Source organism: Rattus norvegicus, chromosome 7 (assembly GCF_021556685.1).
Source record: "Rattus norvegicus strain SHRSP/BbbUtx chromosome 7, alternate assembly SHRSP_T2T, whole genome shotgun sequence".
NCBI classification, from domain to species: domain Eukaryota; kingdom Metazoa; phylum Chordata; class Mammalia; order Rodentia; family Muridae; genus Rattus; species Rattus norvegicus.
This window is the reverse complement of record NC_141540.1, coordinates 83,675,221-83,698,164: the sequence shown is the minus strand read 5'-3', so window position 1 is coordinate 83,698,164 and position 22,944 is coordinate 83,675,221. Positions and strand designations below refer to the sequence as shown.

The window sequence follows — 22,944 nt, the reverse complement described above, 5'->3', positions numbered from 1 at the left end:
CAAGGCTGAAGGCATGAGAACAAGAAATGTTTGAAGGCAATGGAAGAAGATGCATGTCTATGAAGTAGGGGAGGTGGAGAGAGAGAGAGAGAGAGAGAGAGAGAGAGAGAGAGAGAGAGAGAGAGAGAAAGAATGAGAGAGAGAGAGAGAGAGAAAGAGAGAGAGAGATTGATCCAGTGTGCTGCCTTTTCAGAATACTGTCCTAGACTTACCCATAAATGAAGGCTGACTAGTTACACTGCTGTCTTCTGTTTAAGTAAAATAATCCATCATATCCATTTTAATTTAAGAAGAAATGTTGCTCTCATATCTTGACATTCACTTGAATTAAGTTAGACCTGAAATGGAGCACCTACCAGATGTGACATGAAGGCAAGCAGAGGACTTGTCTTAGGGTTTTACTGCTCTGAACAGGCACCATGACCAGGTTCTTATTAAGGACATTTCATTGGGGCTGGCTTACTGCTTCTGAGGGTCAGTCCGTTATCACCATGGCAGAAGTAGGCCAGCTTCCAGGCAGGGATGGGTTGGAGGAGCTGAGAATTTTACATCTTATTCTGAAGGCTGCTAAGAGACTCCTGTCTTCCAGGCAGCTAAGAGAAAGGTCTCAAAGCCCCTGCCCAGAGTGACACACTTCCTCCAACAAGGCCACACCTCCTAATAGTGCCACAGTTTGGGCCAAGCATATTCAAACCACAACAACACTATGTCCACAAAGCATGACTGCAGAAGTGCTCAGTGAAGCTAATGGGTACTTCAGATACCCAAGGATGAAGGGGCTTGAGAGGAAGCCAGGATGAATGATGGAGTGATGGAGATGACAACAGTGTGTGTGTGTGTGTGTGTGTGTGTGTGTGTGTGTGTGAAAAATAATTAGAACAGAAGAAAAGTAATGGCTAACGTTGTTAAGAGATTCTGTCAAACAATGGGATGTGATTGAGCTCCTAAGAGGAGGTTGACGGGTTGGACAGATGGCTCAGCAGTTAAGAGCATTGGCTGCTCTTTCAGAGGTCATGAGCTCTATTCTCAGCACACATCAGTAAGTCCAGTTCCAGGGCCTCCAACACTTTGGTCAATGTGAGCACCAGGAATGCAAGTATTGCACTGGCACACCTGCAAATAAAATGCCTACATGGATAAAAGAATAATTTAGGCAAATTTTAAAAGGCAATTGACAAAGAGAAATTGTCAGGATGTAAGCTTGGCAATGAGATGGCTCTTACGTAGTTTAGTACTTCTAGGCAAGAATTTGAGAAAGTCAAGAAACGTCTTTAGAAATAATGTGCACACATTAAGATTGACTACACTGGGCTGGCAAGATGGCTCAGCAGGTAGGTCAAGGCACATACCAACAATCCTGGTGACCTAAGCACGATTCTCAATGTAGTACAAAAAGACTCCTGCTAGCTGTTCTCTAACCACTCGGCACCCATGCACCTCTTCACCCCTACAAACACACAAAACAAATGATTAAAATGAAGTATAAAGATTAAAAGCAGGGTAACTTCCGTGAATCACATTTCCGTGGAAGCAGCAAGGTTTAATCTCCTCTGTAGCCTCAATTAGTTCTACAGTGACTGTCTCGCTTTAAGGGCCTCTGCTGCCTCATTTTGCATCATATCTCGCCATCTAGTGGCCGACGTCGGTATAGAGCAAAACTTAAACCCAGAGTTTTTTTTCCCTCCTTGGTTTTAAACCTGAAGCGTTCAACTTTGTGGGGACTCTATTTATTTTTGTTACATACTAACTTCCACCAAAAAGGATATTTGGTGGCTGAACTTTGTAGTTGAAATTTCAGATCATGACAGGACTGGGTACGTTTCAAAGAACAAAACCAGACAAAATTATAAATTCTCAACCACTAGTTTTCTCAACATTAAAAAAAAAATAATCACTTCCCTTGGCATTTCATTCCACTTGAAGTTTTTATGAATTGAAATCGAGCAGTCGTTCTTCTGTCTGGTCATTCTGGTTGGTTTATTTTATTATTGTCTACTAAAAGCAATCTAATTTTCATTGAATTATGTCAAAAGGTATAGACATTTTCCCATGCTTTCCCAGCACACCCTTTTCATTCATATTCCTTGTTTGATATTTTCCTTATCACTAAATATCATCTGTGGTTCAGCATGAGGCATGACCACACTCGTTATTAAATTAGCTTACACTTTAAAGAACTTATTCTAGAAATGTCCAATGTTTGTTCTACCTAGAATCATGCCCCTTTAGGAATGACTATGTAAATGAAAACCGACATTTAATATTCAGCATACACTGAATATGGTGAATGTTCAAACAAATGAACGAGGGAGCCTTTATACAGAATGGCTTAATTTATACATTAATGGCTTAATGTGTGTGGAAGAACGCAGCACATTTTGAAACATCATTTAAAAGAAATGTTGTATGCACAGGACTTTTGTTCTGTTGAATGGCTAAGAGCAGCTTTCTTATTCTTTTCCTGGCACTTGGTGTCCAGGCTGTCTAACCTCTTTAAATCCCAGTCCCTTTATCTGTCAAACAAAGACAAAAGTTAGTGTCTCCCATGAGGAACTGGTGAGGGTTAATGCACACAATGTACATGTAGCACTCTGTTGTTGGTGTCAGAACCATAACAAGTCATAAACAGAAGCTATAATGCTAGGGCTGGAGAGGTAGTTCAGCAGTCAAGAGCATTGGATGCTCTTTCAGAGGATCCAGGTTCAATTTCCAGCCCCCAATGGAAGTTCACACCATTATGGCAGCTCACTCCAGGGTTTCCGACATCCTCACACAGACATACATTCAGGTAACACATCAATAAACATTAAAAACAAAAACAAAATGAACAAAAATCCACAGATAATGCTGACAATTACTGGCTAGAAATCTGGGCTTTGCTCTTAATTTCTTATTTTGCCTGTGGCATGAATCTTTGCTAATCCTGAGACCCTCTCCCAGGGCCAGTCTCTGGATTAAGCTCCTTAGGGTAGAGGTTTCTAGCAGTTGGAGGCTAATGGTATTTCTAACCAAGAGAAGTGTCTGAAGATAGAGGAGTCTAAAGTCTTGAGCCTACTCTCTCACTCTGATGCTGTCCATTCTGGCTGTGAGAATACATTACAGCCAGCATGGTGCAGGAGGGAGGAAGGATTTAACCAACAAATGTGTCCTCAAAACATGGAGGGCTGTGTTGGAACTGGGACTTGTGTGGGAGTGTAAAACATCTGCTTTATGAAGAACTCTCTCTAAACTACACAGAAGATGAGAGAAAGGGACCCCAGAATGATACATCAATTTTCCTGACCATTTTCCCTTTGTAACATTGACCAGATAGCTTTTATTAAGCACTTAACATTGTACACTCTGTTTCATTAATATCTCTATGGGATAATGTAGCTTTTGAGGTAAATCATAATACACATGAAGCTGTATTTCTGATAAGGTCATGCACCAAGGAAGGCTTATTGGACTGCACAGTCCTGAAATGAAGATGGTCCCTTAAGCACAGGTACAGTTGTTTGAATGAGAATGGCCTCATAGGCTCATCTATGTGAATGCTTAGTCACTAGGGAATGGAACTGTTAGGGGAGAATTAGAAGGTGTGGCCCTTTTTGAGGAGGTGCATTACTAGGGGTGGGTTTTGAGGTTTCAAAAGTTCATGTCATGTAAATGTCACTTTTATTTCCTCTGAGGAAGGGATGAGATGAGAGCCGTACACAAGCCGTGTGAATACACAGCTTGGGCTGAGCCCAAAGCATTTCTTTCTGTGTCCTAACTATCTCTAGGTGTAAGCTTAGATGCTTTTAGCCTCTATATAGTCTAATCTCCCAAAATCAACTCCTATTCAATCAGACTTCTCTTGTCTCTGACTGAAATGGTTTGCTTGGCTCATACTAACTTTGGCAATATTTTCTAAACTCCTGGCTCCTTCTCTCATTTTCTGGTTTCTTCTGTCTTCCCCTGTGTCTAGCTTGTTTCTTTCTGCAACCTGTCTCTGTAAAACAGTTTTGGTAAAGCTGCTATATATACACACACCATCTGTGTCTACCTTGTTCTCTCTCCCTCTGCTGTTCTTAAGTAGACTCTCTTTCCTGTCTATTGTTATGAGAGTTGGGCATATTCTATCTCTGTCTCATTCTGTCAAATCTTTCTCTGACTCACCACTTTGTTTGCCCTTTAATTAGATGTCACTTTCAAACATGGTTGCTTCCTTCTACAAACTAGAGATTAAAGGTGTGTACTAAGGGCATGTTTATATTCCAGCCAGATCTACTATAACCTGTATGTCTTCATTCCAACTGGATCACATAGACCTAGAAGGCCTTTGGATGTGGTCCCTTGCCAAAGTAACCATGTTGTTGGATTAAAATTCCACTGCAATGCCAAGCTCAGTGTCTCTTTCTCTGTCTGCTGCCTGAGGACTAGTATATAAGGGTGTCTGCTAATGTTCTAATCTGGTTTCAGAGATGTACACCAATGTGATTAGTAATGCCACTCATAAAGTAACTAGACAAATAATGGAAATCAAACCTGTCTGTATCCCACATTGATAATAGACTCTCTCAAACTGTAAGAAAGTCACCAACTTAAGAAAAAATACCCATAAAAGTTAGCCTGGTTATGGTGTCTCTTTATAGCAATAGAAGAGTAACTAAGACTACAAGCATTCTCCTGTCCTTCCTTATAAGCTATTCTCAACAAAGCTTGGAATGCTATGTCATGTGATGGCATCTCATTCAGCTCTATTATTAAAATTGATGGCTAAATTAGCTTTTCTAAACAGCAAGAGAATTGGGGCTATAATCTCATAGTGTTTGTACATTTTTATTATAAGACTGAATGAATCAATGATCTCTCCATCCTGAGTCTCAGTCCTACAATTGCCTGAAAGAAACTACCAACTAGACATGTAAAATGTTGCACAAAATCACTGGGCAAAACCAAGTACTTGATTTTCACTGTCATTTGCCTCGTTCTTCTATGAATGGCATTGCAAACCACATTGGTGTGTACCCCCTAATCTGATTTTCCTCTTCCTTCCTTGTATCACACCCTTAACTGTATTAGGGATATATTTAGCTTTCTCCATCTCTTCTCTGGTACTTTCTCAAAGTCCTATTACAGACTTTAGAAGTCTTTGTACATGTCTATTATGAGTCTCCAATTCATTAGGATGTACAATGCCCTGAGAAAAGAAAACATGTCTGCATATGGTCCAAGTGAGGTGAAAAGATATGTGTTATCATGAGCAGAGGGAAAGGATAGAGGAGATGGACTCCTCAATTCTCTTGCTGTTTAGAAAAGCTAATTTAGCCATCAATTTTAATAATAGAGCTGATTGAGATGCCATCACTGAACCTGCCTGCAAGCCAGCCCCAATTAAATGCTGTCCTTATAAGAGTTGCCTTGATCATGTGTTCACTGCAGTAAAATCCTAAGACAAAGAACAATACCTTTAGACATAAAGGGACAGAAGAACAGTTAATAAGCTCACTACAGTACTAGTGGTGACTTCAACAATAGATCCATTTGATAAGTCATCAAGAAATGCTTTTCTCCAAAGATACTTCAGTTTTAAATTACACTATAGATCAAATAACTTTAGTTGACTGCAGAGGGCCGCAATAACATTCGCCACCACTAGATGGTGCTGGCTTCCACTGCGCCCCACGTGGAAGGCCGAGCTAGACAAGATGGCGCTAGCCTTCGCCGCGCCAGCCGACTCCCTATCGGGAAATTAACTGTGTGCGCATGTGCAAGAGTGCCTTCGTGCCAGGTCTTTGCCCATTCCGGGGCGTGCTTGATGAGGTCATGAGTAAGCAACCAATCAGGTGTGGATGCGCCGCGCTAGGGTGTATATAAGCGTGCCATGCCGGCGCGCGGGGCTTCCTCCTTAAGATTTTAATAAAGTTTGGTCGCAGCAAGGATTTCTATGTACCCGCGTGTTTCTTGCCGGCGAGAGGTTGCGCGTGGGACATTTGGTGCCGAGAACCCGGGACAAAAAAGACACATCATCGCCGGTGCCAAGGGGAGCCTCCGTTTCACGGAAGAAATCCAGAAGCTGTGAGTGGGGGTAAGACTCGGAGAGACCATGTTTAGCCTTGATCTGTTCCAGCTCACTCCTTTGCCGGATGTGGCAGGAACCTTTATGGTTGCTCTGGCTGCCCTCGGGTTGTTTCTATTGACCTTTGAGTTTCTAGTTACCGCCTAACAGCGTCAGAGGTCGCGTGAGAACTGCCCAGCTGTAACAGCAAAGCGGAGAGCGTTGGGGGAAGGGTGAGGCGGTGCGTCAGAAACCGGGTTAGATAACGAATTAAAGAGTTCAAAGAGAAAAGGTGCACCTAAGAAAAAAGACCCTTCCAATGCGGAAGTGAGAGAGTGGGGAAAAAACGCCCTGGGTGAGATAAAACAGAGAAGGAAGAAAAAGGTCTTGAAAAGCAGAAGTCTTTATCTGGTAAAGGATTCAAAGACTTCAGAGCTTGATAGCTCAGAGACAGATGAGCTTAGCTCCTCTGAGGGAGAGGATTTAGAAGATGAGGCAGCTCGCTGTGAAAAAGAAAGATACTACCCAGATGAACAATGAGCTAACAGCTTGGGTAAACAAAAGGAAGAAGAAGGTGGAAACCAAGCGGTTTCCCAGCCTATAAGCCCCAGCGCCCCTCCATATTATATGGAGAGATTCCACTCAGATTCCTTCCTCACTAAAGAGGAACAGAAAAAGATACAGCAGGCATTCCCGGTGTTTGAGGCCACCGATGGAGGCCGTGTTCACGTACCAGTAGAATATGTTCAAATTAAGGAACTTGCAGAGTCAGTCCGTAACTATGGAGTTAGTGCCAATTTTACTATTGCTCAAGTCGAAAGGCTTGCCAGGAGACTGGCAGACAACAGTGAAGGCTGTGCTCCCTAATATGGGGCAATACATGGAATGGAAAGCCTTATGGTATGATGCCTCTCAGGCACAGGCCAAAGTCAATGCCATTGCTGAAGGCAATCAGAGAGACTGGACGCTTGATTTGCTAACAGGACAAGGGCAATATGCCAATAATCAAACTAACTATGACTGGGGAGCATACGCTCAAATTTCTGCTGCCGCCGTTAAGGTGTGGAAGGCACTTTCCAAGAAGGGAGAGTCCGGGGGACACTTAACGAGAATCATACAAGCCCCCCAGGAGCCATTCTCAGACTTCGTGGCTAGGATGACGGAGGCAGCAGGCAGGATCTTTGGAGACCCTGAACAGGCAATGCCTTTAGTGGAACAGTTGGTCCATGAGCAAGCCACACAGGAATGCAGAGCAGCTAATACACCTAGGAAGAGCAAAGGATTACAGGACTGACTGAGAGTTTGCCGAGAACTTGGAGGCCCGCTTACTAATGCCGGCCTCGCGGCTGCTATCCTACAGGGCCAAAAGTGCTCAGGCACAGGTGATTGCAGGGTCTGCTATAACTGTGGCAAACCAGGACATTTGAAAAAGGAGTGTCAAGCCCTCACTAGGAACTAGGAAGAGAGCACCAGGACTGTATACTAAGTGTGGGAAAGGCTATCATTGGGCTAGTGAGTGTTGTTCAGTTAAAGATATCAGAGGCAGGCTTACTTAGCCCGAGAATCCCCAGGCAGAAGGGGGTGAAAATATTCCAAAAAACGGGTATCTGGGCCCCAGGTCTCAGGGCCCCAAAACTTATGGGACTCCAGCTTACAATAGACGGACACCATGGTTCGCAGAGCCACAAGAAGCTCAGCAGGAGTGGACCTCTGTTCCACCACCCAATTCATATTAATGCCACTGATGGGTGTGCAACCTGTCCCCACTGACTACAAAGGCCCCCTACCTGTGGGAAGTGTCGGCCTTATTATGGGACGGTCCTCCTTAACCTTAAAGGGACTTATTGTTCACCCTGGAATAATAGATCAAGATTACACGGGAGAACTTCAAGTTCTCTGCTCGTGCCCTCAAGGCGTTTTTTTCCATTTCCCCAGGTGACAGGATTGCTCAGTTGATTATTCTTCCAAGCTTACATGATCATTTTCCTTCTTCCGGGGTCCCTAGAGGCACCACGAAGTTTGGCTCTTCCGGGACTGATTCTGCTTATCTAATGATGGACCTTAATTCCAGACCCTCTTTAGAGTTGAATATAGAAGGGAAAACTTTTAAGGGAATTCTAGATACAGGGGCTGATAAGAGCGTTATCTCCTCTAAGTGGTGGCCTAAGGCATCGCCTGTCACCCAATCATCCCATTCCTTACAAGGACTAGGGTATGAGGCCAGCCCCACTATCAGCTCATGCTCCTTGATCTGGCATGCTCCAGAAGGCCAATCAGGAAGGTTTAGTCCTTATGTCCTCCCTCTTCCTGTTAACATTTGGGGGAGGGATGTCTTACAGGGTCTAGGTCTGACATTGACCAACGAGTACTCTCGACAAGCTGTCGAGATTATGAAGAGAATGGGCTACGAGAAAGGGAAGGGATTAGGAACAAGGAAAATTAGAACCGGTCCCACAAGAAGGTAATATAGGAAGGCAGGGCCTGGGTTTTTCCTAGGTGCCATTGAGGGTTCTATGCCCATACCCTGGCTTACGGAGAGGCAATATGGGTTCCTCAATGGCATCTATCCTCTGAAAAATTAGAAGCTGCCACTAAATTGGTTAATGATCAATTACAGCTTGGTCATTTAGAACCGTCCATTTCACCATGGAATACTCCTATTTTTGTGATAAAGAAAAAATCAGGAAAATGGAGACTTCTCCATGATTTGAGAGCCATTAATGCACAGATGCGTTTATTTGGCTCGATCCAACAAGGCCTACACTTACTCTCTGCCTTACCTAAGCAATGGAAGATAATAATTATAGACATTAAGGATTGTTTCTTTTCCATCCCCTGTGTCCACAAGACAGACAGAGGTTTGCATTTACTATACCAACTATTAATCATCTTGAACCTGATAAGAGATTTCAGTGGAAGGTCCTGCCTCAAGGCATGGCCAATAGCCCCACTATTTGCCAACTATATGTGCAACGAGCCCTTGAACCTATAAGGAAGCAATTTCCATCTTTGTTGCTGGCTCATTACATGGATGATATCTTAGCGTGTGATAAAGATTTAACAACCTTACAGACCTCATATCCCATCTTAATCAAAACACTGGGACAATGGGGACTACAAGTCGCTGCAGAAAAGGTTCAAATTGTAGAAATTGGCTCATTTTTGGGATCGGCCATTTATCCTGAAAAAATAGTTCCCCAGAAATTAGAGATTCGCAGAGATCATTTACATACCTTAAATGATTTCCAAAAATTATTGGGAGATATAAATTGGCTGAGACCATTTTTAAAGGTTTCCTCTACTGAGTTGAAACCTTTATTTGATATATTTTTGGAAGGGGACTCTCATATCTCCTCTCCGAGAGCATTGATGCCAGCCGCAAAGCAGGCCTTACAAGTTGTAGAAAAAGCCTTACAGGATGCTCAATTGCAGCGCATTGATGAGACCAAGCCTTTTGACTTGTGTGTTTTCAAAACTATGCAACTGCCAACAGCTGTCTTGTGGCAGGATGGGCCTTTATTATGGATCCATCCCAATGCATCTCCTGCTAAGATTATTGACTGGTATCCCGATGCGGTTGCTCAGCTTGCACTCCACGGGTTGAAGGCAGCTATTACTCATTTTGGGAAAGAACCCAAAACCTTGATAGTACCATATACAGCCATTCAGGTTCAAACATTAGCTGCTACCTCAAATGCTTGGGTAGTGTTAGTTACTTCCTTTGCTGGACAGATTGATAATCATTATCCAAAACACCCGATCCTACAATTTGCTTTAAGCCAAGCCATTGTGTTCCCACGCATAATGTCTCAGAAACCACTTGTTGATGGGGTTGTAGTGTATACAGATGGGTCAAAAACTGGTATAGGTGCTTATGTGGTCAATAATAAGGTAGTATCTAAGCAGTATAATGAAACCTCACCTCAAGTGGTGGAATGTTTAGTGGTGCTAGAGGTCCTCGAGACCTTCCCAGGCCCGCTTAACATTGTGTCAGATTCCTCTTATGTGGTTAATGCAGTTAAGGTTCTTGAGGTGGCTGGATTAATCAGGCCTTCCAGCAAACTTGCTCAAATTTTTCAACAAATTCAATCTACCCTTCTCAGCAGGAGATCCCCTGTATTCATAACACATATTAGAGCTCATGCGGGCCTTCCTGGGCCAATGTCCCGCGGAAATGACCTAGCGGACAAAGCTACAAGAGTGATTGCAGTTGCCTTGTCTCCTCAATTAGATGTAGCAAAAGAATTTCACAGACAATTTCATGTGACGGCTGAAACTTTACGCCGCCGATTTGCTTTGACTAGAAAAGAAGCTAGGGAGATAGTTACCCAATGTCAAAATTGCTGTCAATTCCTGCCTGTACCACATGTGGGAGTTAACCCATGAGGAATCCGACTGCTACAGGTCTGGCAAATGGATGTTACTCATATCCCTTCTTTTGGAAAACTTCAGTATTTACAGGTTTCTATTGATACATGCTCTGGCATTATGTTTGCTACACCTCTAACAGGAGAAAAGGCCTCACATGCAATTCAACATTGCCTTGAGGCATGGAGCGCTTGGGGTAAACCCAAACTCCTTAAGACAGACAATGGACCAGCTTATACTTCTCAAAAATTGCAACAATTCTGCCACCAGATGGAGGTGACTCACCTGACTGGTCTCCCATATAATCCTCAGGGACAGGGCATTGTAGAACGTGCCCATCGCACTCTCAAATCCTATTTAATTAAACAAAAAGGGGGAGTTGAGGAGGCTCTACCCTCAGTACCAAGAGTAGCTGTTTCCATGGCACTCTTCACCCTTAATTTTTTAAATCTTGACGCCCAAGGCCATACTGCAGCCGAACATCACTATTCAGAGCCTGATAGACCAAACGAGATGGTAAAATGGAAAAATGTTTTGACTGGTCTATGGAAAGGCCCGGATCCTATTTTAATAAGATCCAGGGGAGCGGTTTGTGTTTTCCCACAGGAAGAAGACAACCCATTCTGGCTACCGGAACGACTGACACGGAGAATTCTGATGCCTAGAAATGACTCCCGGATGGATCCCTTGGAAACTACCTCTAGCCCTCACACTGCCTCTTTGGATTTGGATTCCTAGTACTTCTAAGAATGGGTGGGGGTGGCTCTGTTTGGTGCAGCCCTATGCTGTGGATTAGTATTCATGCTATGGTTGGTTTGCAAACTCAGATCTCAACAGAAACGTGACAAGGCCGTTATCACTCAAGCACTTGTGGCCATTTGAACAAGGGGCCTCCCCTAAAATTTGGTTATCTATCTTCAAAAATTAGTCGGTATCTGAGTTCTCTGCTCTTGCACCCCATGGATCTGTGGATCCATTACACTGGGATGAGAGAGACTCCATGATTCTTCGATCAGCCCTTCTACATCGCTGAGGTTTCCTCATTGCACGCGATAGGGTGATCATGATCTCCCCACTAACTCACCTTCTGGCTGGCCTCTTTTTAGAGTTCGCCCTAGGTCATTATCAGTTACTGTCACACAGCACTGTGGTATCCAGAGACGGGCAACTTTCCTCATGCACAGACCAATCTAAGACACGGGGCCCGGTGGCGATAGGGTTACCCTTCGACGGATAAGGCTGTGAGATAGAGGAACGACCTAAGACAGGAGCCACAGCAGATGGACGTAACTGCAGGGACCTAGACCAGCCTAGACAATAATTTATTGTTATTAATTAATAAAATGATAAGGGGAAGATGTAGAGGGCCGCAATAACATTTACCACCACTAGATGGTGCTGGCTTCCACTGCGCCCCACGTGGAAGGCCGAGCTAGACAAGATGGTGCTAGCCTTCGCCGCGCCAGCTGACTCCCTATCGGGAAATTAACTGTGTGCACATGTGCAAGAGAGCCTTCATGCCAGGTCTTTGCCCATTCCGGGGCGTGCCTGATGAGGTCATGAGTAAGCAACCAATCAGGTGTGGATGCACCACGCTAGGGTGTATATAAGCGCGCCATGCCAGCGCAAGGGGCTTCCTCCTTAAGATTTTAATAAAGTTTGGTCGCAGCAAGGATTTCTATGTACCCGCGTGTTTCTTGCCGGCGAGAGGTCGCGCGTGGGACAGTTGACACATACAAAAAGTTCTACTCAACAACTGCATAATGTATATTCTCTCCATAAGTTCCTAGAATGTCCACCAAAATAGATTTTATGTTAGGATACAAAACATGCTTTAACAAATACTTTAAAAATATTTTTTTATTCACTTGAAGGTATCGTGGTTTGAATATGCTTGGCCCAGAAAATGGCACATTTTGGAGGTGTGGCCTTGTTGGAGTAGGTGTGTCACTGTGGGAGTGGGCTTTTACACTCTAGTCCTAACTACTTGGAAGCCAGTCTTCGTCTAGCAGCCTTCAGATGAAATTATAGAACTCTCAGTTCTGCCTTCACTATGCTTGCCTAGATGCTGTCATGCTCCCACCTTGATGATAATGGACTGAACCTCTGAAGCTGTAAGCCAGCCCCAATTAAATGCTGTCCTTATAAGAGTTGCCTTGGTCATGGTGTCTGTTAACTGAAGTAAAACCCTAACTAAGACAGACGACAGTGAAATGAAGGTAGCAATCACAAGAAACTGAAAACAATCCACTTTTGAGCAATCAGTGAATTGTTGGGGAAATCTTAGTTGGATATTACAGAATCTAGATTCAAAGGAAAATGAGAACATACCTTGTCAGAAACTGGAGGGTACATATTAGGTCATTTATAGCTACAGTGTCTACATTAAAAATCAGAGAAATCAAATAATTTTAAAAATTCATTTAAAACCTTTCAAAAGGGAGAATAAGCCAAATCCACAATTAATAGAGGGAAATAAATAATAAACCCCAAATGTAATATTTAAAGCAATAAAGTGGTGTGTTTTGGTGTCAAGTTGGTAAATGGCTGATTAATGACCATTCATCTCAATAATTAATTTGATAAGACATTGGATATCCAGAGAGAAGGCTGCATGCCTGTTTATCAACAATAACAACAACAACAATAACAACAACAACAAACCTAGATATCAAAGAAACACTGCAGATTTTATGAGGCTCTTAAAGAAATAATACTAATGCTTCTCACATGATTCTAAGCATAAAGAGAAGCAAAGCTTTCAGATTCATTCTATCAGACCATACACCAAAACTGGAGTCAAATACAATGAGGAGTAAAGTGTTAATATCCTGGATGCATCGAGATGCCAAAATATTCAACAAAATAGTTGCAAACTGAGCTCAAGAGCACAGTTGAAAGGTCATACCCCTTGGTCAACTTTGTTTTACTCTGTGGATGCAAAAATAATTTCACTTATGTGAACCAATAAATATAAGCAGGCACATAAATAGATTGAAAAAGAAAAAAATTATATGATCTTCTCAATAGAGAGATAAAATACTTCTGGCAAAATTCAAAATTTCTTCATGATAAAGCCTCCAAAATTAAGACTAAATAGATAGTAATAAGGCTGTATACATTCAGCAAACACAGAACTATCATAATTTGATTGGGGAAAAAATAAAATTAGCCCTGACAAAATCAGAAATGAGATAAGGGTGAGTGCTAGCATCATTGATCCATTAAACTGCTTGATATTTTAGTTAGAACAATGAGACAGGAAAACAAACAAAAGAAAATCTGAACGTGAAGAAAGACGTTAACTCATCTTTACTTGCATATCATTTGATCATAGTTTTAGAATATTCTGGTCTTCACCAAAAGACTTTCAACCCTGTTGTAAAACTCTAAAAGGTCAGGATTCAAATTGAACATGCATAGATCAGTAACATTTTTGTACATCAGCAACAAGCCTGCTGTGAAATTAGAGAAATTATCCATTTGTCTGTGTGTGTGTGTGTGTGTGTGTGTGTGTGTGTGTGTGTGAGTGTCTTTAAGATGTCACAGAGAGACCCTTTTTTTTGTATTTTAGCTATAAAATTTGCTGAGGACCAGCCTAGGCTTGGTTGGCGGCTCCTAGGGAAGGAGTGTTGGAAGCAGCAGACAAAACAAGTTGATGTCAATAATGGGTGCAAGCTGACAACTCAGTGGTCTTCTAGAGATAGCTCTCTAGATAGTTCTTTAGCTAGATCATGGATTTTCTGACTTCGATCAGAAGCATTCTAGGAGAGCTGTAATAGCTCTCTGGATAGTTCTTGGTTTTCCAATTAAAGTCAGAAAACCTACCAGACAAAATTCTAACAGAGCTGTAAGAGGTCTGTAAATAGATTTTTGGCTTTCTGACAGAAAACCTACTGGACAAAATTCTCAAAGACCTATGTTAGCTCTCTAAGGAGTTCTCTCTAGTTAGCTTCTCTTGCAGACTAAAGCCTTCTCTTTTATTTATGTATGAATTCAGTTACTTAACTAGGATTCCCTATTGAAATCAACATTTTAGGACCTCAGCCCTTGATTCTTAGAAATTGACAGCAAGTACAATTTTTTTTAAAACATAGCAAATAAATTCAGAGATTGAATTGCTTTTGTAAACATAAACAGTAAGCTTAGCTGGGTGGGATCTTGCCCTGAGATGACGCTCTAGATCTCTTTATCTCCTTCTTTAATATCTTTCTGAAAAGCTGGCTCATTAGTGCAGCTGCCTCTGTTCTTTTAGGTCCATGAAGCCCCTCATACATGTTTATATTTTTCAAAACCTATTTTTAATAAGGATTTTCAAATGCTTTAGCCCCTCTTTTAACCCAGCACCCACCGGAGATAGTGGGAAAGAAAGGTTGATGAGCAAAGGAGAATGTGGAACTGTTTAGAAATAGTTCTCTGGAGCAAATCCAATCTGCATTTTAATGATACTAGCAGTTTACTTCAGCAGTTGTAGCCTGATCCACTTGTAAATACCATTCATGAATTAGCATGGCAATTTGATTCAGAAGAAACCACAAGATTATGCCAATCAGTTCTCAGAAACAGCAAGAAGCTGTCAGAAAACTACCAGAAATTCTTTGGTGGTGTTTTGCTGTATGAAGTCATGAGAAATGATGGCCAGCAAAGAGTGGCAAGGCAAACAAATACCATAGAGCATCTTCAGCAAAGACTGGTGTCAACAAAGTCCAACAATGGCCTGCAAAGGCAAGGTGAACCAATGCTATACGGTTAAAGCATTGTTCACTGTCTGTTGGGTTATATTTATACCCTTTCCAAATATCATGTGTTCTCTCAAGCATCTTCTCTAGCAAAATACCTTATGTCCTATTTCCAGGCTGCTTCCAGAAAAACACCACATGCTTGTTCTCAGTAAAACATCCTCTCACGTGTCTACTTCAGCAAAATCATCCCCTCATAAGACAGTTTCAATAAAAACATTGTGTGAGGCAACTGAGCCTCCAAAGAAACCAGAAATTTCCACTTCACCCTCATATAATTTATATTGCATTCTTATGTTTTGCATAGTTGAGAAATCCTGTAAGGGATAGCTCTTACACTGATTTATGTATTCTTGAATTCATGTTTTTAGAGTTCTTTCCCACAGTCTTAAGGGTTGTCGTGAAGGGCTCAGCATCACAGAGACACATTGTTGGTTCCCAGAATGGTGCTATTTTTGATTATTACTGAGTCATTAACCTGGCAGCGGAGGACATTCTCTCAAAGGAGGAGCAAAATGTAAAATGCATACATTATTATACAAACAATCGTTATGCCTACAGCAACCATCAACACTTATAGAGGACCACAACCTGCTTGCCCTGCTCCAGAGGTGGAAATCCTGCCATGCCATCCCTTTCATGTCCATGCAGGACCTGGAAAAAATTAAATAACAATAAATTCATAAAATAGTAGCACTAGGAAAAAATATCTAGGAGTAAAATCTAATTAAAGCACTTAAAGATTTCTATGGTGAAAATTATAGGCCAAAACTGTTCTAAAAGTACAAAAGACCCTCCATATCTGAAGCAATCTTGAAATGAAAGACCAATCCTAGAGTTACACAGTATCTAATTTCTAACTAGACTCTAAAGCCAAAGTAACAGAACATCATTGTATTGGAACATAAACAGACAGGTAAATCAATGGGATTAAATACAAATCCAGAAGTAAATACGTGAAGCTATAGGCATCTGTTTCTCAAAAAGGTAACAAAAACATACATTAGAGGAAAGACAGCTTCATTAACAAATGATATTGGAGTCATCTGGGGCATGGTGGTACATTCCAGTGATCCCAGAACATGAAAGGTCGAGGTAGATAGATCATAAATGCAGTGCCAGCCTGGTCTATATAGAGTTCCATTCTCGCATGGGTTACATATTGAACCCTTAACCACAGCAAAGGAACTAACCAACAGAGTGACTAGGCAGTCTCCAGAATGGGAGGAAAAAATACATAGCACCTCTAAAAAGCTGAAAAAAGATGAAGGTGATGACATGATGATAAAGGAGGAGGAGGAGGAGGAGGAGGAGGAGGAGGAGGAGGAGGAGGAGGAGGAGAAGAAGAAGAAGAAAAAGAAGAAGAAGAAGAAGAAGAAGAAGAAGAAGAAGAAGAAGAAGAAGAAGAAGAAGAAGAAGAAGAAGAAGAAGAAGAGGCCAAAAGAGCATGTAAATCAATTGATAAATTGGCAAGTGAACTTCTCAGCATGGCCAGTAAAAAAAGTGTTTAACATTTTTTACCACAAAAATACAAATAAAATCCTATCTCACTGTAGTCAGAATGACCATCATCAATAAATCAAAACAACCTCAATGACAAATACTGGTTGAAGATATTGTGGGATAGGAAAGCCTTCTAGACTGTTGATGGGATTGTGAAATGGCTCAGCCACTATGGGCATTGCTATGGAAGTTCCACAGAAGCTGAAAATAGAACACCATGTGATCCAGATATGTAGTCTCCTAATTTATACTCCAGGGACTGAAAAATCATCATACAATAAATGATATCTACATACCCATGTTTCAGCATGGTCTACTGAAAACATGCAGATTACAGAGTCAGCCTATGTACTTGTCACAAAAAATGTGTACTGTATATGGCATTATATACACAATGTGATGTTACTCATATACAAATAGGTATATTCTCTCACATTCAAGGGAATGGATGCGATAGATGATTATTTTAAGTGAAGAAAAGAACAAACACAGAAAGACAGGTATCATAGCTCTTTTTCTTTTTCTCCTCAAATGTGAGTCCGAGGGAAGGGTGGAGATGACAAAATGGAGGCTACATTGCCAGGGAAAACGCAGACTAAATAAAGAGAGGAGGTAAGCTTGTCCACCGGAAGTGTGCACATGATGGAAGTGCATCACATATGTGAATGAGTGTCACCACAGCACAGTGCTTTGCACTGTAGTATAGCCGAAGAGGATTAATTAGATGAGCTGGTAGCCTAAGACAGATGGCAGATTTATGTTTCACAAAGAGGGCTAGAAAATAGTGTAACAAAGACAATGTCCTCATGTTATGATTGCCTACTCAGTATCTAGACTGACTGGGTTCCTCTCAAGCCTTATTTTTGTGAGACGCCTGAACAAAATAAAATCATCTCAGAGGAGCAGCGTTTGCTGTTGGTAGTCTGAGAACCCTGTCACATGAAATGCGAAGGAAGAAAAACTGGAGCTATTCATGCCAGAAAATAAGAAAGTCATAAAGAGCTCCAAATACTTCAACTTTTTTTATTATTATTATTAACTTGAGTATTTCTTATATACATTTCGAGTGTTATTCCCTTTCCTGGTTTCCGGTCAAACATCCCCCTCCCCCCTCCCCTTCCTTATGGGTGTTCCCCTCCCCATCCTCCCCCCATTGCCACCTCCCCCCAACAGTCTAGTTCACTGGGGGTTCAGTCTTAGCAGGACCCAGGGCTTCCCCTTCCACTGGTGCTCTTACTAGGATATTCATTGCTACCTATGAGGTCAGAGTCCAGGGTCAGTCCATGTATAGTCTTTAGGTAGTGGCTTAGTCCCTGGAAGCTCTGGTTGCTTGACATTGTTGTACATATGGGGTCTCGAGCCCCTTCAAGCTCTTCCAGTTCTTTCTCTGATTCCTTCAACGGGGGTCCTATTCTCAGTTCAGTGGTTTGCTGCTGGTATTCGCTTCAACTTTTGTAGGGCTGTCTGGTGCTGTAATCCCACTACATTTTGCAACATTATATTTTAAGTGGTATAATTTCTCTATATTAACTACTATGGGTTCCTAATTTTAATTATATAATTCACTCTTCTGTGCCTGACCTCACAGTACCTACCATATATATCACTATACTCCTCTATCACAGACATCTTTTTCCTATATATTTTCTGTTTTGTATTACTTTAATGTATAAAATTCAAACTCTTGTTCCCCAACTAACGAAAAAGCTCACTTAACAACGTAGTCACTAGCAATATACAGACTAAATGCTGCAAGTTTCTCTTCGTACAAGAAAGGCCTGGACACTAAATCCATAGATTCACAGGCCATTGGAAACCGGCTTCACTGTCTAGAACATTAACCCCCCGCCACTGAAGTTGTGGAAGGAAAATTGGTTCCTTTGATTTTATAGGACCTAAGTCTATTATAAATTGCATTAGGCACCAAGGGGAAATCCTGGCTTATTTAATTGAAATGTCTCAGCATGGATGAATCCAGGTAATCACACAATGTCTACAGGAACACTATCTCCTCCAGCCACACAGTCTGTTTCTCTGTTTTGGCCCCATTCTCAGGCTGGTTGTCTCCAAGAGGAAGCAATGTGGCTTCCAGAAGTCCCAGGATTATATCCTGTCTGATTAGCAACCCCAGAGAAAAGAGAGTTGTTATTTTACAAACATTCCAGAAATATTCTTAGGATTAGCTCTGTTTCATTTGGCATGAAACACATGAACACCCTGAGACTATCCCCGAGGCTTAAAGATGAGTTGCTTTCAATGGCTGCCTCTGTGTCCAAGGAAAAGTCACATCTACTGCTTAGGACAGAATTGAAGTCAGTCACACTGAAAGAATGTAACTTGATATTGTATGTGATAGTGTTCTCCAGAATGAAATAGTGGAGCAGTAAACAAGACAAGAGAAACAATGTTGGAAAGACAACATTCATGGAACTGTGATTGATGATGCTTAAGGTTTTTGTAACTGGAAAAAAAACTGCCTGATTTGTAAGAACTTGTCTCACCCTGAACATACTTTCAATGAGCAGATCATTATCCATGGAGTAGGAAGATCCTGGCATATCAGCTAGCTTGGATTGAGTGCAAAAAGATCTGCTTTTGACCAACACAAAACAGGAGAGGAGAGGAAGCTAGAACCTGACTTGAGACCAGAATGAGCATGAGTGACTAGACAGGCCCAGCTTCAGAGCCTGCTCTGGTGATCCCAGCCTCTAGTGGCTACTGCAGAAACATTGACTTCTGTGATAAAACTCTATAACAATTATAACCAAACACCAAGAGACCTCATGATACTCATTGATGGCAAGGAATCCACATCTCTAAAGCTAAGTCTGTCATTTGTTTTGATATATTGTCTTTCTCAGGATAATCTTTGAACTTTAATAAGTCTTTTTGCTAGTACACATTCTAGCTGAATCTAAACTGGAATTTATAGTTTTGTCACAACAGTAAAATGAAAGATGGATAGCACTTCACCACCACAGCCTTCTCTTTTCATACAGCAATCAGAAAGCCTCCTTCAAGCTTTGGAAGAGAATGGCCAAGTAAAAGGGAGATGGAGTGGTCTCATAGACCCAACCTGGTTCCAGGGAGTTTAAGTGTCCTGCGTGTAAGTAAGTAAAGTCAGTAGGCAATTATAATAAAAATTTTAATGAGTTATTGGGACATTTATTTATGGTGTCATTACGCTCAGATGACCAAGTGATGTAAGTTCCTGGAGTGAGTGGAATTCCTTATATTTCCCAAAGGACAGCAGCTTGCCATGATGAGACTGTAAATGCTATAAAAATAAATAAATAAATAAACAAATAAATAAATAAATAAAACCAAGCCCCAAAACCCTCATTTATTAAGGATGTTTACTGTTAAATTCTAGGTGATTTTTAGTGGTAAATAATATTTATGTCTAACAATTGTGTCTGAGCCTAAAAGCATATGTGAGTCTGTATCTCTGTGGTGCGTTTGTGTGTATAGTGTTGTGGTCATCTACAGAAAAGGAGAGGTGGGTAAAAGTTGACTTCAGAGCTACAGGCAGAGTACTATCAGCCCAAGTAGCTTGCTTCTTTCCGTACTGAACAGGGAATGTTGGTATTGGGGCAATAAGCTATAAGCTATTGTGACATGAGGATATGAGGCTAAGGGAGTGGAACAGAAATGAAACACTTTGCTTCCTTGGCTGAAGCTTTAGCTATTAAAAATTAGGGCTGGGAATGTCCCTTGGCAAGAGAGGTGCTGCTTTGCAGCTTTGCCTCCGATGACTGTGGCTTTGCCTAGACTACTGGGGAGGCTTCTTTCATAACCTTCTCATTTGTATCACATTATTTTTACAATGTGAAACATGATGCCTCCCTCTTGAGCATGTGTAATGAGTGGAAGAGGGCACGTTCTATGTGTAGTTATTAAAATAATACTGCCTAGTGTTATGCGAATGCTTCCCATGTGCAAAGTACTGTTCTGCATTTTTGTGTCCATTTTTCACATAATGAACCTACATTAACTTCTCCAGAAAAGGTGTCATTTCCATTACTAATCCTGTTTCGTAGATGATCAAACTAGGAAGAAAGTGCCTTGATGCCTCTTCAAGGCTCTCACACCTAGCAAATAATAAAGGTAAGGTGTGAATTCAAGCATCGTGGCAGCTCAAAACTAATCCAGATCACTATAAACACATGCAGTTGGCAACCTTTGACACACTCACAGTGAACTCCTCTCCCCACCACTAATATCTTTCAACCTCTTTCTCTTGTCGGTGGGCTGGTTGTACACTCACTAAGGAACAGAATAAAGGAAAAATAATGAGACATTATTTCCAAGATTGAGTTATAAAAAACTGGCTTCCACCATGATTTTCCATTCATCCCTTTGTCTCCATCTCACTCTCTCTGCAAAAAGAACCCGATGTCTTGCTGTATAGTACACATGGAGATGCCCATAAGGAATGGTGAGCAACTGAGGCCTTGTTCTAACAGCCTATATGGATCTGAGTCTGGGTAGGAAGTGTTCAAGTGAACTGGAAAGTTAAGTACTGAGGTGTCCAAAGTCTTGTCTGAGAGCTTCACTGTACCCACAAGGGAGGTACTGAGAAAGAGACAACCAGCTGAACCACACTAGAATTCTTCACCTACTGGAAACGGGGAGGTGTTAATAATTTTAAAGTGGCATTTTCATGCAGAATAATGCATACATTGAGCACCCCTGCCTTCTTCCTCATTCTCCTCCCACTTCCAGCTAGTCCTCTTTGTTTCCCAATTTTGCTTTTGCTTTCACAGCATAGGTACAGATATGATTTTGTGTATCTAGAATGTTTAGGTCCCACATGTGAGAGGAAACAAGAGGTATCTTTCTTAGGGTGGTGGTTGGTTGCCACAAATCAGGATTGTACAAGAAAGGGGGCTTTACCTGATTGCCCTAATCAAGTGGCATTTTCTGGTGGTATCCCAGATAGAAGAGGGCATGGACAAAGGGAGATTATGTACCCCATTTCCCCTTGAACTTGCCTGCCTTGCCTCTGTCTAGCTGTTGATTGGGTTCTTTTCCTCAGTCTTAGCTCTTGATGGTGTCCCACAGAGTGGTGGTACTGATTCCAGTAGTACTCTTTGTTCCCCGTTGGGAACATTTACAAGGCAGCTTTAATTAGGTACTGATCTTGGGCTGAACTAACTGCCCATTGGATCCCCTGGCCTCCAACTCCTTCTCTGTCCTCCCAATTCCTAAAGTCAGGAGATTTGCTGTGGTCCTCAGTAAGGACCATTGACAACTGTTGTAAAAAATTCTTAGTTTTTGAGTGGTGGTAAATCATGTTTTAAACTTGAGAGTCCAAGTGCAAGTAATGATGTGATTTTCTGTTATAGTTAAGCTTTAAAAGAGTCTAGCTATCTGGTGTTGAAAGCACTGAGCTGTCCTTTTTTTTAATGTTTACTTTCTTGGTTTCTGAGAAATGTTGTGGACATGTTCTGGTAGTAGCAACCCACATTCTTGCAGGAACTCCCCAAATGAGAGGGACAGAGGCCATGAGTACAGAGGTCAGAGTTACGCAGAATGCTGGAATTTAGATCAGTATAAGCATGTTGGGATGTAGCAAGATGATTTTCATTCCTGGAAGAGATGAGAAATACTTTGTACTTGTGATGCTTAATATTGCTCACTTGGAAAACCCTAGAAATAAGCCTCTAGGCTGTCTATGAGCGATTTTTAGATTAGGCACTTTCAGTTAAAAGGTCAGTGCCCAACCTGGCTCTCTCGGCATGCTCACGGCTTGAACAAGAAAGAGAAAGTGAGCTGAGCATGAGTATTCATTTCTCTGCTTGCTGCCAGTAGATGAGATATGACCACGGCCTGAGTACTTTATTCTCTTACTACTATGATATGTTCGTAGTGATGCAGAATCCTCTCAAACCCTTAAGCAGAAATAAAGTCTTTATTCCTTAATTTGCTTCTTGTCAGGTTTTTATCATAGCAACAAGAAAAGCAATTCATTACATACATTTAGTAATATATTGTGTGTTTTCATTAAAAACCATTATATTCTTTATAGAAAGACAAAAGGCAACTATAGAATAAAGTTTGTATGAGTTACTGGGTCATAGGGCACTTGTTCTCAAAGGAGACTGACTTTGAAATCTGATATCTAAGGATTATCACAAATGTGGTTTTTAAGGATTTCTTATTATTATATTATATCTTATTTATTCACTTACTTTACTTATTTATGTGTATACTTGTTTTGCCTGCATGTATGTATGTGTAGTATGTACATGTCTGTTTTCCATGGATATCAGAAGAGGCCATTGGCTCTCCTGGAACTAGAGTTGCAGA

General features: G+C 41.5%; 1 non-coding gene and 1 pseudogene across 1 annotated transcript; both read right to left on the bottom strand.

The window, feature by feature from the left end:
* Positions 1 to 14,186: 14,186 nt before the first annotated feature.
* Positions 14,187 to 14,249, bottom strand: LOC120093933 (U7 small nuclear RNA). Its single transcript, XR_015626207.1, has one exon. It is a non-coding gene; the product is annotated as a U7 small nuclear RNA (small nuclear RNA).
* A 13-nt stretch (positions 14,250 to 14,262) lies between these two features.
* LOC148004781 (U7 small nuclear RNA) lies at positions 14,263 to 14,318 on the bottom strand (annotated as a pseudogene).
* Positions 14,319 to 22,944: the final 8,626 nt, after the last annotated feature.